At 32.9% G+C, this 15,033-nt stretch overlaps 4 long non-coding RNA genes across 4 annotated transcripts; 3 read left to right on the top strand and 1 right to left on the bottom strand.

Annotated features, from left to right (window-relative positions):
• Positions 1-1,010: 1,010 nt before the first annotated feature.
• On the top strand, positions 1,011-2,869 carry LOC116025849. Its single transcript, XR_004099727.1, has 2 exons — positions 1,011-1,157; positions 2,419-2,869. It is a non-coding gene; the product is annotated as an uncharacterized LOC116025849 (long non-coding RNA).
• Positions 2,870-4,647: 1,778 nt separating this feature from the next.
• LOC116025903 lies at positions 4,648-6,612 on the top strand. Its single transcript, XR_004099743.1, has 2 exons — positions 4,648-4,797; positions 6,171-6,612. It is a non-coding gene; the product is annotated as an uncharacterized LOC116025903 (long non-coding RNA).
• Positions 6,613-10,379: 3,767 nt separating this feature from the next.
• Positions 10,380-11,074, top strand: LOC116025773. The gene is made up of 2 exons (XR_004099720.1): positions 10,380-10,533; positions 10,657-11,074. It is a non-coding gene; the product is annotated as an uncharacterized LOC116025773 (long non-coding RNA).
• Positions 11,075-11,904: 830 nt separating this feature from the next.
• Positions 11,905-13,149, bottom strand: LOC116025844. The gene is made up of 2 exons (XR_004099724.1): positions 12,935-13,149; positions 11,905-12,138 (listed from the first exon to the last, which is right to left on the bottom strand). It is a non-coding gene; the product is annotated as an uncharacterized LOC116025844 (long non-coding RNA).
• Positions 13,150-15,033: the final 1,884 nt, after the last annotated feature.

Raw genomic sequence — 15,033 nt, 5'->3', positions numbered from 1 at the left:
CTTTATTAAAAGTATGTAAATAAATCTCACTTTATTATAATAATATAACTGACAAATGATCACAAGAAATCAGTCTAGGTAAGTTGCTCATAGTTAATCATTTCATATCGAGAAAGTTACGTTAATAGACTGCTCCGTTGAGAGTTGAACTTGTAACCTTATAATTATCAAGTCAATAGTTTGACCAACATGGCTAAATTGACCCCAACATATAGAAAATGTTAGATGGACTCCCAAGGTGTATATATAACTCCCGCCACATGTACATATTTTATTGAATAAAGAAAATTGAGTGAATAAAAATAGTAGTCTCCTATTGTTTTTTAATCAATCATTATATGATACATCATAGAGAGTAGAAAATTAAATGAAGTATAAAATATGAGTAGATGTAATATTGCTCCCAATATATTTATGAATGTATAAAGTGTGGAAAAGTCTTCTGTGCAAATTAAAGTCTTTATATTGGAAAATGGAAATATAAAAAAAAATGAACACAATTTAATATATGTTGATGTGAACTCATTAAATATTTAATTCATAATATATAGTCCATAAATAACAGGACTCGTGAAATTAAGGTTGTTATATTAATTAAGCGCTTACTATTACGCCAAAAGTTTAAAATTATAACTAGTAATAAAGGCACAATATTATGAAAATAGATCAGAAAAGTTATGACAAAAGACTATAACCGGAGACAATCTAACATAACCAAGTTGGTCAGATTATTGATTTGGTAATCACAAAGTTTCAAGTTTAACTCATAATAATTTCTTATTTTGAGTCGATCAGGTATAAACAATCTGCTTGTGATCGTTTGCTTACTAGGTCACAATGTGCTGTTTATCCTATACACTAATACACATAACGGTAGATACGGATTTTTCCATAGACCAAAGATTTTTAATTATTTCACGTTGTCATTTTGATGTCGATTTTCCACGCATCTTCCTAGCTCGTCACTGCACAGCATGCCAGTATGCCTATAAAATGGGGCATAGCTCATTACCTGTGAGCATACACAAAATCTACACACACACATATATTAGCCATGAATCCCAAGCCCTTTTCTCTATTTGTCATACTTTTCTTGATCGGAACAGTACTTGTTTCGCCCATAACATGTGCCCGGGAACTATCCACTAAAGATCAAGGTAAATTTCTAGCTTTCTTTCAAATATAAATAGTATATATTAATAAATTATATACTAAATAGTAGAGGGGCCACACACTTAGCTTGGCTTGGGTCGAGCTCGTGTTGATTTGAGCTTGGCCCTCCTTAGAGGGGCTCAGGGCTAGCCCTATAAATACAGGGCTAGTCTTGGGCCCGAGTTTCTAATGGGTCGGGCCAATATTATTAAATTCTTTACATTTTAATTTATAAAAAATATTATTTTTATATACTTTCTAAACTTATATAGTTTCGATATTAAATGTTATATAACTTAATATCCTTATTTTAAAGATTTTCAAATATTTAGTATAATTTTTAAATGGTCCAACCATGACTAGTTTCACCCCAATTGCTATATCATGGACCACTATCCACCTTATATTGTAGACCCTGGTACAAAATGACGTTCAGATAATATGTCTACGATTAACATATTATGGCCTTGTTTGGTAAATAATTAGCCTATCAGCAAATTTTGGCTTATTTGACCACTATTAGTTGTTTGGTTAATAAACTTTTTGTAACTCTAAAATGCTAAAATTCAAAAGGCTACTCAAAGCAGCCTTTTCAATTAGTTTTTTGAGAAAATAAATTATACCAAATAGCTATCAACTAACAGCTAATTTATCAAACAACTTTCTACAATCAGCTAATATTATCAACAAATCATTCATTCTAACCCAAACAGCCAACCCAATCAGCCAACAACCATTTACCAAACAGGGCCTATGTATTTTTAATTAATAAATTATGTGCATGCTACACTTAGCAAATTATGTATATGCAGTTAACATATTATGTGCCTGTAATTAATCAATTGTATACATGCAATCAACACATTCTGTACCTTTAATTTATTTGTAGATAAATAATCTGTTAACTGCAAGTTTGCAACACGTAATATGTTAACCTCATACACAATATTCATTTTCGATCGGTGACCACAATGCAAGGTGGACATGGTCCATTGTATAATTTGTTGCTCCGCAATGGGCGGCCTTGGTCCATGCCTATGTTGGCCTAGGAATCACTAGGTCCAAGCCCTTTTTTCTCGGGCCAGTTTAGGGCTAGTTCAGTCTTGAACCGGCTAATGACCACTTCTACCAAGTAGTTCCATATATTAATGAATCGGATGGACATATCATTAATAAATTATATAAATGTGTTTGAGATGACTAATAATAGAATTTTACCTTAATTCGCTAGAATTTTACCTTAATTCGCCCCTCTATTAATTGCAGATGTTGGTCACAAGCCTATAAGTTATGGGGCATTAAGTCCGCCAGCCATATGCAACAAACTAAGATATAGGAGCTGTGTTGAGCCACCAAAGAAGAAGTGCCCTAATCCCTACAGCCGGAACTGTAGTCCGTGAGAGAGCCGTCCGATTTGCCGGCCGGCAAGTCGCCGGAGTCGCCTGGCCAGGCTAAACAACGATGGATATACGAATGGAATAAATAAATGAGCTGAGCAGAAAATCTCAGCTTCAGTTTAATGTGTATGCATATTGTAGTGTGTTGTTATATTTGCTTGTTGCAATTGTCCTTCGTTCCCATCTATCGATCTCTCTAGCTCATTTTCATTAGCTACTGTCCTTTGCTTATGTAAGAATATATATATGGAGTACACAAATCTAATAATGGCTATGAGTTTATCTCGTCATGTAATAAAAAATATAAAAGTTTGTACTTATTTCTGTTTAATTTGTTAATACTTAATAAGTATGATAATTGCCAAGGACCTTGTAGTCCAGTAGTATCAAAAAAAAAAAGTATGATAATTAAATCTTAATAAACACAATTATTGCAACGAATTAAAAATGTCATTCGATCTTCTATATTAAAATCATTACATAATTCTCAAGAAAAATTGTAAGTTATGTCTTTCATGTATAGTCCAATTATAAATGTCACCCTTGAATTCCAGGTGATAGAAATGTTATCCCTAAATTACCAAAATGTGATCATATATTGCCTCATATAGGCATTAACAATTGACCAATCTAACTGACTTGCAATTTGCAATAATAATAATAATAAGGGACACACTTGTGTGAGACCGTCTCACGGATCCTTATTCGTGAGACGGGTGGGGTCGGGTCAAAGCACCATGCAAATGTCATACTTATATGTGCAAATCTCACACTTATATGCTCAAATATAACACTAATCAAAAATACAATTTTTGTTACTTATAAGAGAAAAAGTAATACATTTTTCATAATAAGTAATGTTGACAAGTACCTCTCACTTATAAGGGCAAATATAATACTTTTGAGAAAAATGTATTACTTTTAAATCGAAATGTAAAAGTATTGTATTTTCCCTTAAAAGTATTACATTTACCCTAATAAGTAACAATAATTTTATTCGTAATTAGTATCACATTTGAGCATATAAGTATGGCATTTGTGCATATAAGTGTTACATTTGCATCTTGACCCGACCCGACCCGTCCCATGGTGAGACGGTCTCACACAAGTTTTTGTCTAATAATAATAATAATAATAATAATAATAATGTTGTTATATTATTATTATTATTATTATTATTATTACTTTTATTGTATTTTTATTAATTTGTTGACATTAAGTCACTAATGACTAATCAGGGAAACAAATGGGAGAAGTTACCTTGAAAGAAGGGATTGAATGGGTAAAACATGGTAATTAAATCTTAACACAATTGTCTCCACTAAGATTAAAAAAATCTTATTAACACAATTATTACACTATTATTTATAAACACGCATGACAAAAAAATTATTCAATGAAAACAATGATGGTGAAATTATATAATAAAAATACATGTAAAATTGCATGACCTTATAACTATTATTACAAAAAATTATAAAATATCATAAAATAATTAATATATTATGTGTAAATAAAAAATAAAAAATTAGAAAGAATTTGTGAGTCTATAATAAAAATAAGCAAAATTTACATATTATATTATTTAGTAGTGTTAACAATTTAGGGGAGTAAAAGGAGGTGGATGAATGTCAAAATTGTAAAGAATTATTTGTGAATGTACAGTAGAGAAAGTACATTGTATAAGTTAACACTGCATTTAACTATATATATAACAAATTTTTTTATTCCTATTATAATTTTGTCATTATTAACTTTTATTATGTTTTATTTTATTTAATATAATAACAATATAAGATAAGATTTAAGATAATGATTATCAATTACAAATTTAGATATGGTATTTTCTAAATATTTATTGATTATTCGCAATACAAGTTGACCAACCTATAATATTTGCGTTTATAAGTCTTCTTGTTTTATTTAATAATGAATTGACAATTGGGGTAGTCGATATCATGCGCAATGCAAATAAAGGAACTTTTGTGGTAGGAAATGAACTACATACCACGCTTCAAAAGAAAATTATCACTTTTGATGTTCCAGGCATCTTCCTCGTCACTGCACAGCATGCCATTATGCCCTATATAAAAGGGGGCATAGCTCATTAGCTGTGTGCATACACAAAATCAACACACACATATATTAGCCATGAATCCCAAGCCCTTTTCTCTATTTTTCATACTTTTCTTGATCGCAACCCTGCTTATTTCGCCCATAACATGTGCCCGGGAACTATCCACTAAAGGTACATTTCTAGCTTTCTTTCGAATATAAATATAAATCATGTATATTATAAATTATATACCAAGTAGTAGAGGGGGGCCAGACCCTTAGCTTGGCATGGGTCGAGCTCGTGTTGATTCGGGCCTGGCCCTCCTTAGAGGGGCTTAGGGCTAGCCCTATAGATACATGGCCAATCTTGGGCCCGGGTTTTAATTTTTTAAAATTTAATTTATAAAAATTATTATTTTTATTACTTTCTAATCTTATATAGTTTCTATAATAAATGTTGTATAACTTAATATCCTTATTTCTAAAGATTTTTAAATATTTAGTATAATTTTTAAATGGTCTGACCAGGACTAGCTTCGTACCAATTGCTATATCATGGACCACAGTCCACCTTATATTGTAGACCTTGATACAAAACGACATTCAGATTATAAACACATTATGTACTTTCAGTTAATTAATAAATTATGTGCATACTACAAGCTAGTAACATATTATGTATATGTAGTTAACATATTATGTGTCTGTAGTTAATCAATTATGTACATGCAATTAACATATTATGTACCTTTAATTTATTTATAAATAAATAATCTGCTAACTGCAACACGCAATATGTTAACCGCAGACTAGTGACCACCAAGGTTGCAAAAATCGCTAGGCGACCTCTAGGCGCCTGGGGGGAGCCTAGGTTTTTTTTTTTTTTTTTAATCTAAAAAAAATTTAAAATTTTTTTTAAGTGTTAATAATTGTAAAGTATTTAATATTGTAAGTCTTTACACTTTAATAGTTAAATAGTTAATACTTATTAAGTTATTAGTTATTATTTATTAATTATTAGTGCATTACGTATTAGTTTAATTTAGTTATTACTTATTATTTTATTAAGTTATTACTTATTAGACTATTAGAGTATTAGTTAATACATTATAATATTAATAGTTTAAATGTTTAAGATTTACAATTAAAAAAAAAAAAAAAAAGCTGGTCGGTGGCCCAGGCGGGCTAGGCACCGCCTAGTCAGCCGGCGGCCCAAGCAGGCTAGGCGGCGCCCGACTGCGGAGGAGGACGATTTTGGCCTTTCTCGACGCGGTCGGGCGCCGATTAATCGGCGCCTAAGCGCGATTTTGCAACAGTGGTGACCACAATGCAAGGTAGACCTGGTCCATTGAATAATTTGTCGCTGCGCAAAGGGCAGCCCCAGTCCATGCCTAGGTTGGCCTAGGAATCACTAGGAATCAGTTCTGAATCGGCCCATGACCACTTCTATTAAGTAGTTCCACCTATTAATGAATCAGATCGACATATCGTTAATAAATGATATGAATGTGTTTGAGATGATTAATAATAGAATTTTACCTTAATTCGACCCTCTATTAATTGCAGATGTTGGCGACCCCAAGCGTATAGGTTACGGGGCATTAAGTCCGAAACCCTTATGCAACAAACTAAGATATAGGAGCTGTCTTGAGCCACGACCACCAAAGAAGAAGTGCCCTAAACCCTACATCCGCGGTTGTATTCCGTGAGAGAGCCGTCCGATTTGCCGGCGTCGCCTGGGCTAAACAACGATGCAAATACGAATGGAATAAATAAAATAAATGAGCTGAGCAGAAAATGTCAGCTTCAGTTTAGTGTATTGTATGCATATATGTAGTGTGTATGTTGTTATATTTGCTTGTTGCAATTGTACTTCCCATCTATCTATCTTTCTAGCTAATTTTCATTAGCTACTGTCCTTTGCTTATGTAAGAATATATGGAGCCCACCGAAAAATGGTTGTGAGTTTATCTCCTCATCTAATAAAAAATATAAAAGTTTGTATTTATTTTTGTTTAATTTGTTAATACTTAATAGGTATATATGATAATTAAATCTTAATAAACACAATTATTGCAACAAATTTAAAATATTATTCCATCTTCTCTATAAAATCTTTATATAATAATTAGAACAAATTTTTGTCTTTCATGTATCATCCAATTATAAATGTCACCCTTCAATTCTAAGTAACAGAAATGTTATCTCTGAATTGTCGAAATGTGATCATATATTGACCCATATAGGTATTAACAATCAAACAGTCTTAAATTGATTTGCAATTCGCAATAATAATAATAATAATAATAATAATAATAATAATAAATTGTTGACATTAAGTCACTAATCAGAGAAATAAATGGGAGAAGTTACCTTGAAAGAGAAGGGATTGAATGGGTAAAGCATGGTAATTAAATCTTAACACAATTATTTATAAACACGCTTGACAAAAAAATTATTCAATGAAAAAAATGATTATGAAATTATATAATCAAAAAAATGTAAAACTGCACGATCTTATAACTATTATTACAAAAAAAAATTATAAACTATCATAAAATAATTAAGGGAAAAGGGTCAAATACGCCCTCGAACATTTCATAAGAAGTCAATTAGGTCCATTAACTTTTAAAACATGCAATTAGACCCTCAAACATGTCAAAATAAGTCAATGAAGCCCACGAACAAGTAATTGACCTGTTATAACTGGTCATTTGGATTTTCCGACCACCGGCGACACAGTTCGGCGAATGGCCGCCTTCTGATCTGGTCGCCTTCTTCATGGAGAAAGAAGGCGACCAGAAATAGTCGCCTTCTTCACGGAGAAGGCGACCAGATCTGGTCACCTTCTCTGTGAAGAAGGCGACCAGAACTCTGGTCGCCTTTATCATCGCAAACAGAAAGAGAAGGAGGAGGAGAAGAAGAAATCACTGTAATGTGATTGAGGGGAATATGTTTAAGCTCATCAGCAACATCCATGAACGTAAGAGCCCCTCTTTCTCCACACCTTGACAGCAACTTGTTCGCTTCTTCTCTCCTCATCAACACCTTCACTCTCACCACCCCTCCTCCGCCGCCGCCGCCGTTATTCTCCCTCTCGCGGCGGCGGCGGTTGGAACCGTATTCTGGATCTACGCTTTGGTGTTCTGATGGCTTCAAATCAAATTTGACTTGCTTCTTATTAGCTTTCCTGCAGTGTGGCGGCGGCGGCTTCTTGTCTAGCTCATCTCTAAACACACAACTAGAAGTTTGAGGAACAATTTTGAGTTTTCTTGATTTCTGTGGTTTGAAGAAGGAACCCAGGGTTTTCAACAATTTTTTTTTTTTTAAATTCTTACGTTTGAAGAGTGAAGAGAAATGATAAGAAAGGATGAAGTGAGCAGATGGATGGGGGCAATCCATGTTTATATACACGCCGGATTAATGGAGGAAGCATAAATTTTAATTTGCCGGTCGCCGGAAAGTGCCACAGGTCGCCGGAAAGTGCCACCGGTCGCCGGTGGCCGGAAAATCCAAATGACATGTAATAACAGGTCAATTACCTGTTCGTGGGCTTCATTGTCTTATTTTAACATGTTTGAGGGTCTAATTGCACGTTTTAAAAGTTCATGGACCAAATTGACTTCTTATGAAATGTTCGAGTGCCTATTCGACCCTTTTCCCAATAATTAATATATTATTTGTAAATAAAAAATATAAAATTAGAAAGAATTTGTGAGTCTATAATAAAATAAGCACAATTTACATGTTATTATATTTAACAGTGATATTTAGTAGTGTTAACAACTTAGAGGAGTAAAAGGATGTGGAAGAATGTCAAAATTGAAAAGAATTTGTGAATGTATAGTAGAAAAGTACATTGTATAAGTTAACAGTGCATTTAACTATACAACAAGCTGAAGGCCTTGTGATCAAGCGGTATGAAGTGATTCTCTCAAGTGGGAGGTTATGGGTTCGAGCCTCAGTGGGGGCAATGTTGAATTTGTTGGGTTTTAGTAGGTTGAGAAAGTATATGGACAGATACTACATGTAACAGGGTCAATAGTATTTCAAAAAAAAAAAAAACTATACAACAAATTTTTTATTCCTGTTATAAATTTCCATTATTAACTTTTATTATATTTTACTAGTTTTTCTTATACACGATGCGCAAAAAATAGGTGCCTAATATTAGTATTTCATATTAAAATTTTAAATTTATTTAAATTTTAATATAGTAAATAATAATAATAATAATGTAAAATATTTTTATAAATTGGATATTTATATTTTAAAAAATAACTAACATATAACTCTAACATTTAATGTGTATATATTATTATTATTGAAGAAGATAAGAAAATATATGGTGGATGCATGTGCATAGTAACAATAGTGGAAAAGATAACAGAAGTAATAACGGTAGGGGTATATTTGTCCAAAATATAATGTAGTACAACTTTTATAGCATAATGTACAAAAAAACTTAACGGAAAAAATGGACATAAATGAGGGGTATAACATTCATTTACATTTATTATGTTTTTAGATTTAATAACAAGATAACATAAGATTTAAGATAAAGATTATCAATTACAAATTTAGATATGGTATTTTCTAAATATATTTATTGATTATTCGCAAGTTCACCGAGCTATAATTTTTGCGTTTATAAGTCTTCTTGTTGTATTTAATATCAATTGACAATTGGGGTAGTCGATATCATGCGCAATGCAAATGAATGAACTTCTGTTGTAGGAAATGAACTATATACCATACACTTCAAAAGAAAAATATCACTTGACTAAACCCGGATGAGGCCCTACAATCAAATACACCGACCTGTGTATTTTTGGTAAAATCTGTCTTGTGATTTTAATTTGTAAATGATTAAAATGAGGTAAACTAGCTAGCATAGATTTTTCAAAGTTAATTGATTGTAATCGAAAAGGTCAGTAGATCTCAGCTCTTCCCCTTGAGTCGAACTTAAAATCTTATAGTTGCCAGACCAACAAACTCGACTAACTTCAATTCATTGGGATTGCCTCATTATTTCAATTAATTTGCTAAGAATAGTCTGATACAACACGTTACAATTGATTTATTATTAAATTATGGGACACTTTTAAAGTAGACATGTAATCAATCATAATGTGTTACAACGCAAGATATTTTTAGCACAAATTCGAAGCCATGATTTTACGTGGACTTGTCAAAACCGACGGCTTTTCAATTGTCTTAGTCCTTCCAATTTTCCATGTGATGATGTGAACATGTATGTCTAGTGTGAAGACTTATACATTGACTTGCAAGTTGCAAAAATAATGTATGGATTGTAGGACAGCATTCACAACTATCATAATAATAAAGCATTGATGTAGCACAAATAGTCTCTCAGTGAGTCTCTATTATTAACTTAAGTGATTTATTTTTACACATTCTTGTCAATTTGGAGAGTCTAATTTTTAATCCGGCAATCCTAGTTCCAAAATATCACCCTGTTGTTGGTGCGGTGATTTTAGGTCAGGTGGTCTACCACTTGAGTTAGCATCAGTGATGCAAATTAAAACCTATTATTTCCTTATACTTGTGTAATAGTATTGGATCCGTGTGGCCTCATACCAATTGCTCGATCAAGTATTCATTCTATGCCAGAAGTTATTTTTTTATACTTGCTTAATAATCCACCTCATGTTTCAATGGTAGATACTAAATTTGAGTATTTGACTCTTCAAAACGCAGCCTAACAAATCCTCATCATCAGTGCACAATATGCCTATAAAAGGAGCCATATATATAGCTCAATTGTGTGTATACAAAATCTACAGACTACACCTACTATACATATCAGCCATGAATACCAAACCCTTTTCTCTTGTTCTCATACTCCTCCTCTTGACTATTGTTTCGCCCCTAACATCTGCTAGGAAACTCTTTGCTGAAACTCAAGGTACATTTCTCTTGCCAATATCGTTCATATTTTTTTGTTTTGATCTACTCGTTGTCTTTAAATTGATCAAAATTTTATAACGAGTTATCACATCTCAGTTATTTTTTACATACTTTATTTCAGTCTCGGCATCAGGAGACTTGGGGCACGCAACAGGCCATGTAGTTTACAAACCTTTGAAGAAAAAACCCATATGTAATGGTTCGAGGTACAGCAGCTGTTTTCCTGCCCCCCCAAAAAAGCCACCATGCAATCCTTACCATCGCAACTGCAATTAAACCAAGCATGTAATCTGCGACCGGGCTAAGGATATATATATATTATCAAATAAATAAATGAGTTGAGTAGAAAATTTGCAGTATGATGGTGTGCACTAGATAAACCCACTCATAATGTTTAAGTATGAGAATCGTATTCTATTTATCCTGACACCCTTTGAAGGCAATAATTATTATTCCATCTCTGTAGCTATAAGTTACTTTCCTTTGCTTCCTTATGGGGATATATTAAGTAATAAAATATAAAAAGTTTATGGACTTTATTTATTTATTTATTTTTGTTCTGGATGATGCTTAAATCATTTTACCAGTCCAAATAGGTGACCACATGATCCAACCTGATGGTAAGACATTGATTCTTTAAACAAAAAAAGATTGAAAAAATATAAAAATAAGTACTACTTGTAAATAATCATGTGTTTAATTTAAAGGTGTTTGAGGGTTTTGATGGAGTGTTTCAAAAAACAAAACAAAAAAAAAAAAAAAAAAACTGCTTAGATTTTACTCATTGATGTAACAATTGATGATTAGTTATATTATATTCATTCTCCGGGCCCCAATGAAAATGTCAACATAAAATTTTTGTGAGAGTAAAAATTGAGAGTAGAATTTGAGGAATATTTTCCTAAATTAGGAGACCCTCGTCAGACATATATATGTGGTGTTTGGTATATAGCTTATAGCGGTTAGCTGATTGCAATAATGAGTTTGACTAGTTAATAGCGTTAGCGTATTGTAGAAAGATGTTTGGTGAATTAACTGTTAGCTGATAGTTGATTACATGAAAAATGACTTTCTCAAAAAGCTGATCGGAAAAGTTCTTTTTGAATTTTAGCGTTTTGGAGCAATAAGTTGTTACAAAAAACTAATTAATCAAATACTTATATTAGTTGTTTAACCAAGTCAAACAACACTTTGTGCTTAAATGACATGTACTGACTCTCCATATAATCGGTCATGAGATCAAGCCTCAATCGTCGATATTAGCTCCATACACAGATATTACAATGTAATAAGCTAATAATGTTACCAGGCCATAATCAATTATTATGTGTCAGATTTAACCAAAAAAAAAAAGAAAAAAAGATTGAAATAGAGAATAAAAACCATTAAGGCAAATATAACATTATAAGGCAGATGCAATCAAGCTTACAAGCCAGTAAGTGCTTTAATTACATCATGCAAAAACTAAAACCAGCAGCCACATCTGCTTTATATGAAAATCACACAGATACATCATACATATATATATAGAGTCTTTAAGTCTTAAACTTTTCAATCATCCTTCTCCTTAGTTTTTAGCAGCAGATGACTTGCTACCTGATGTCTGCATGCAAAACAAAGAGCACAATTCATTATAATATTCACCAAATTAACCAAACAAATTAATTTGCGTAAACAAGAATCCAAATCCAAAAAATTGGGGTTCACAAAAAGTGACCAATGATGTTCTTTTTGATTGGCATCGAGAATGGTTGAAAAGAAAGGCATTTTTAACCAAAAACCTTCCATTTCTAACCATTTTCTGGTGATCGCATAAAAATCACAGGATTTCCTGCCGTGACTTTTACCTTCTTCTTAGGTTCTAGGGGTTTCATAAAATTATTCACCAAATTAACCAAACAAATTAATTTGCCTAAACAACAATCCAAATCCAAAAAATTTTGGTTGACACTGACAATCTAAATGACTAAATTTCATTAAAAAAAAAAAAGAAATGACCAATGATGATCACTTTGATTGGTATGAGAGTGGTTGAAAAAGGCCTTTTCAAAAAAAAACCCTCAATTTCTAACCACTTTTTGGTGATCGCATGAGAATCACAGAATTTTCACCGTGACTTTTACCTTCTTCTTAGGGTCCATGGGCTTCATAAAATTATTCACCAAATTAACCAAATAAATTTGCAAAAACAAGAAATTTCAAACCTAGAAAATTAGGGTTGACATTGACAACCTAACTGACTAAAGTTTTTTACTACCAGAAAAAGTGACCGGTGATCACTTTAACTAGTATCGAGAGTGGTTGGAAAAGGTGTTTTTTTTAACAGAAACCCTCAATTTCCAACCATGTACTTCTGAACGATCACATAAAATCACAGGATTTCTAGCAGTGACTTTTACCTTCTTCTTGGGCTCTCGAGGCTTCTTGGGGGTCGATTTGGAGGCCGGAGCTTTGGCCTCCTTCTTGGAAGGGGCAGCAGGTTGAGAGCCAGCAGGTTTCTCAAGCTTCATGGAGGCCATCTTCTGAATTCTTCTTCACAAAGAGATATTTGTATGAGCAAATATAAGCTTAATTGCTAGCTTGATGGTAGTGATGATGGGCTTCAGCTCCCTCTGAAGACACCTATTTATACCACTCTATGGCAAGTGGATTTAATGGAACCACTGAACTAGAAACCCTTGCAAAAGTTACTGCATCTGATGCTTAGCATATATTTTAACTGCCATTATTTAGGGGATCAATTCTGATGTACCAATGTACCTTTAACAGGTAGCTTGGCTTGTTTTTTTTTCCCAAAATAAAATTTGATTTGGCCTGTTGTTAGTTGAGTAGTGTATTTAGAATATATCCTCATCAAATGGAGGTTAATTTCTAGTCCTTTGTCAATTGGCACACCAAATATGCTTATCTCAAATATATGCCAAATGCTATTCTGATCTGCAAGAAGTTGAGGTTGGATGCAGGGTGTAATAAATTTCCAAAGGCCGGGAACAATTGTGTAGATTACTTGGTAAATTTTTATTATATCGGGATAAAAAAAAAGTATGTTGTTTTCTAGAATGACTATATATATAAGTGTGTTGTGTTGACCCGGGCCAGACTCACATGGGCTTGGGCTTGGTATTATTACGAGTCATATTGTACCAGTAGTTCACCTTAAAATGTAATACAAATAGGCTCGAATTTACATTTTGAGATTGTCGGTCCAGCCTGGCCCACCTATGCTAGTTGGAGTTGTTATACCATGGGCCAGGGTCCATCTTGCAAGGCAAATTATACTGTGCACCACCGTGCACATAGCAATGTGCACCACGTACCTAAACGACGTCGTTTTGAGCATTGTAAACTAATCGTCCGTTTTTTTTGGAAATCACGTTTCCCGTTTCGGCCAGTCTATGTATTTATGTTAATATTTTGTGTATTCCAGGCAATCATTCTGTGTATTCTAGGCAACCGTTCTGTGTATTATAGGCAACCGTTATGTGTATTCATGTTAGTAACACATGTTGTGATTTCATGTTAGTAACACATGTTGTGATGTGTTTGTGCATTCGAATGTTTAAGAGGATGAGTTCTGTGTATTTTGTGTAAATATTATGTGTATTCATGTTATTAACACAAGTTGTGATGTGTTTGTGCATTCAAATGTTAGGAGGATGAGTTCTGTGTATTTTGCGTCAATATTCTGTGTATTATAGGCAAACATTCTGTGTATTCTAGGCAAACGTTCTGTGTATTCTATATAATGATTATGTGTATTATAGATAATGAATTTCCTGAGTCATTCGCGTCCGCGTCTACTAACACCAAAACGACGTCATTTTACGTACGTGGTGCACATTGCTATGTGCACCGTGGTGCAGGGTATAACGATTGATCTTGCAAGGTGGGCACCGGTCCTAAACGACGTAGTTCTGCACCAATTGATGTGCATTTTTTGTATTGGAATTGTGAATTTTTAGAATATAAATTATTTTTTTAAGTCAAAAACTGTAGAAGGGAAGTTGTGAATAAATTACAGGTTCATCAAATCATAATCTATTAATACTGCAGTATTTGAAAATAACTTGTGATTACAGAACATGGTAATCAATTACATACGGAGTATATATTAACATTGTCTGTTTGTAATATACAAATTGCAAATTTTTAAAACGTAAATTGTGAACTTTTAAATTGTGTATAGATTCACCTTGCAAGGTAGATCCGGATCCACAGAATAATTTGCTTGCTAGTTGCCTACTTGCCTTTGGCATCATAGCTTGGCATTTTACTATTTTAAGTAGCTCACAGAAAATGGGAACTCAGATACAGAGGAAAGATGTTACATCCACTAGAAAAAAAAAAAAAGAATATCATTTGAAGAATAATAAGTTTTTGTACACTGTTTTTCAGATAGCAGATTTGAGTTCAAATCATAATTAGCTTATTACCCCTGATTCCCAATCAGATGTATCAAAAACTAAAGGAATATGATATATGGACCCCAGATTGTAAG

The sequence above is a fragment of the Ipomoea triloba genome, chromosome 7 (assembly GCF_003576645.1).
Source record: "Ipomoea triloba cultivar NCNSP0323 chromosome 7, ASM357664v1".
NCBI lineage: Eukaryota > Viridiplantae > Streptophyta > Magnoliopsida > Solanales > Convolvulaceae > Ipomoea > Ipomoea triloba.
Note: the sequence above shows the minus strand (reverse complement) of the source record. Positions and strands in the feature narration are given on the sequence as shown.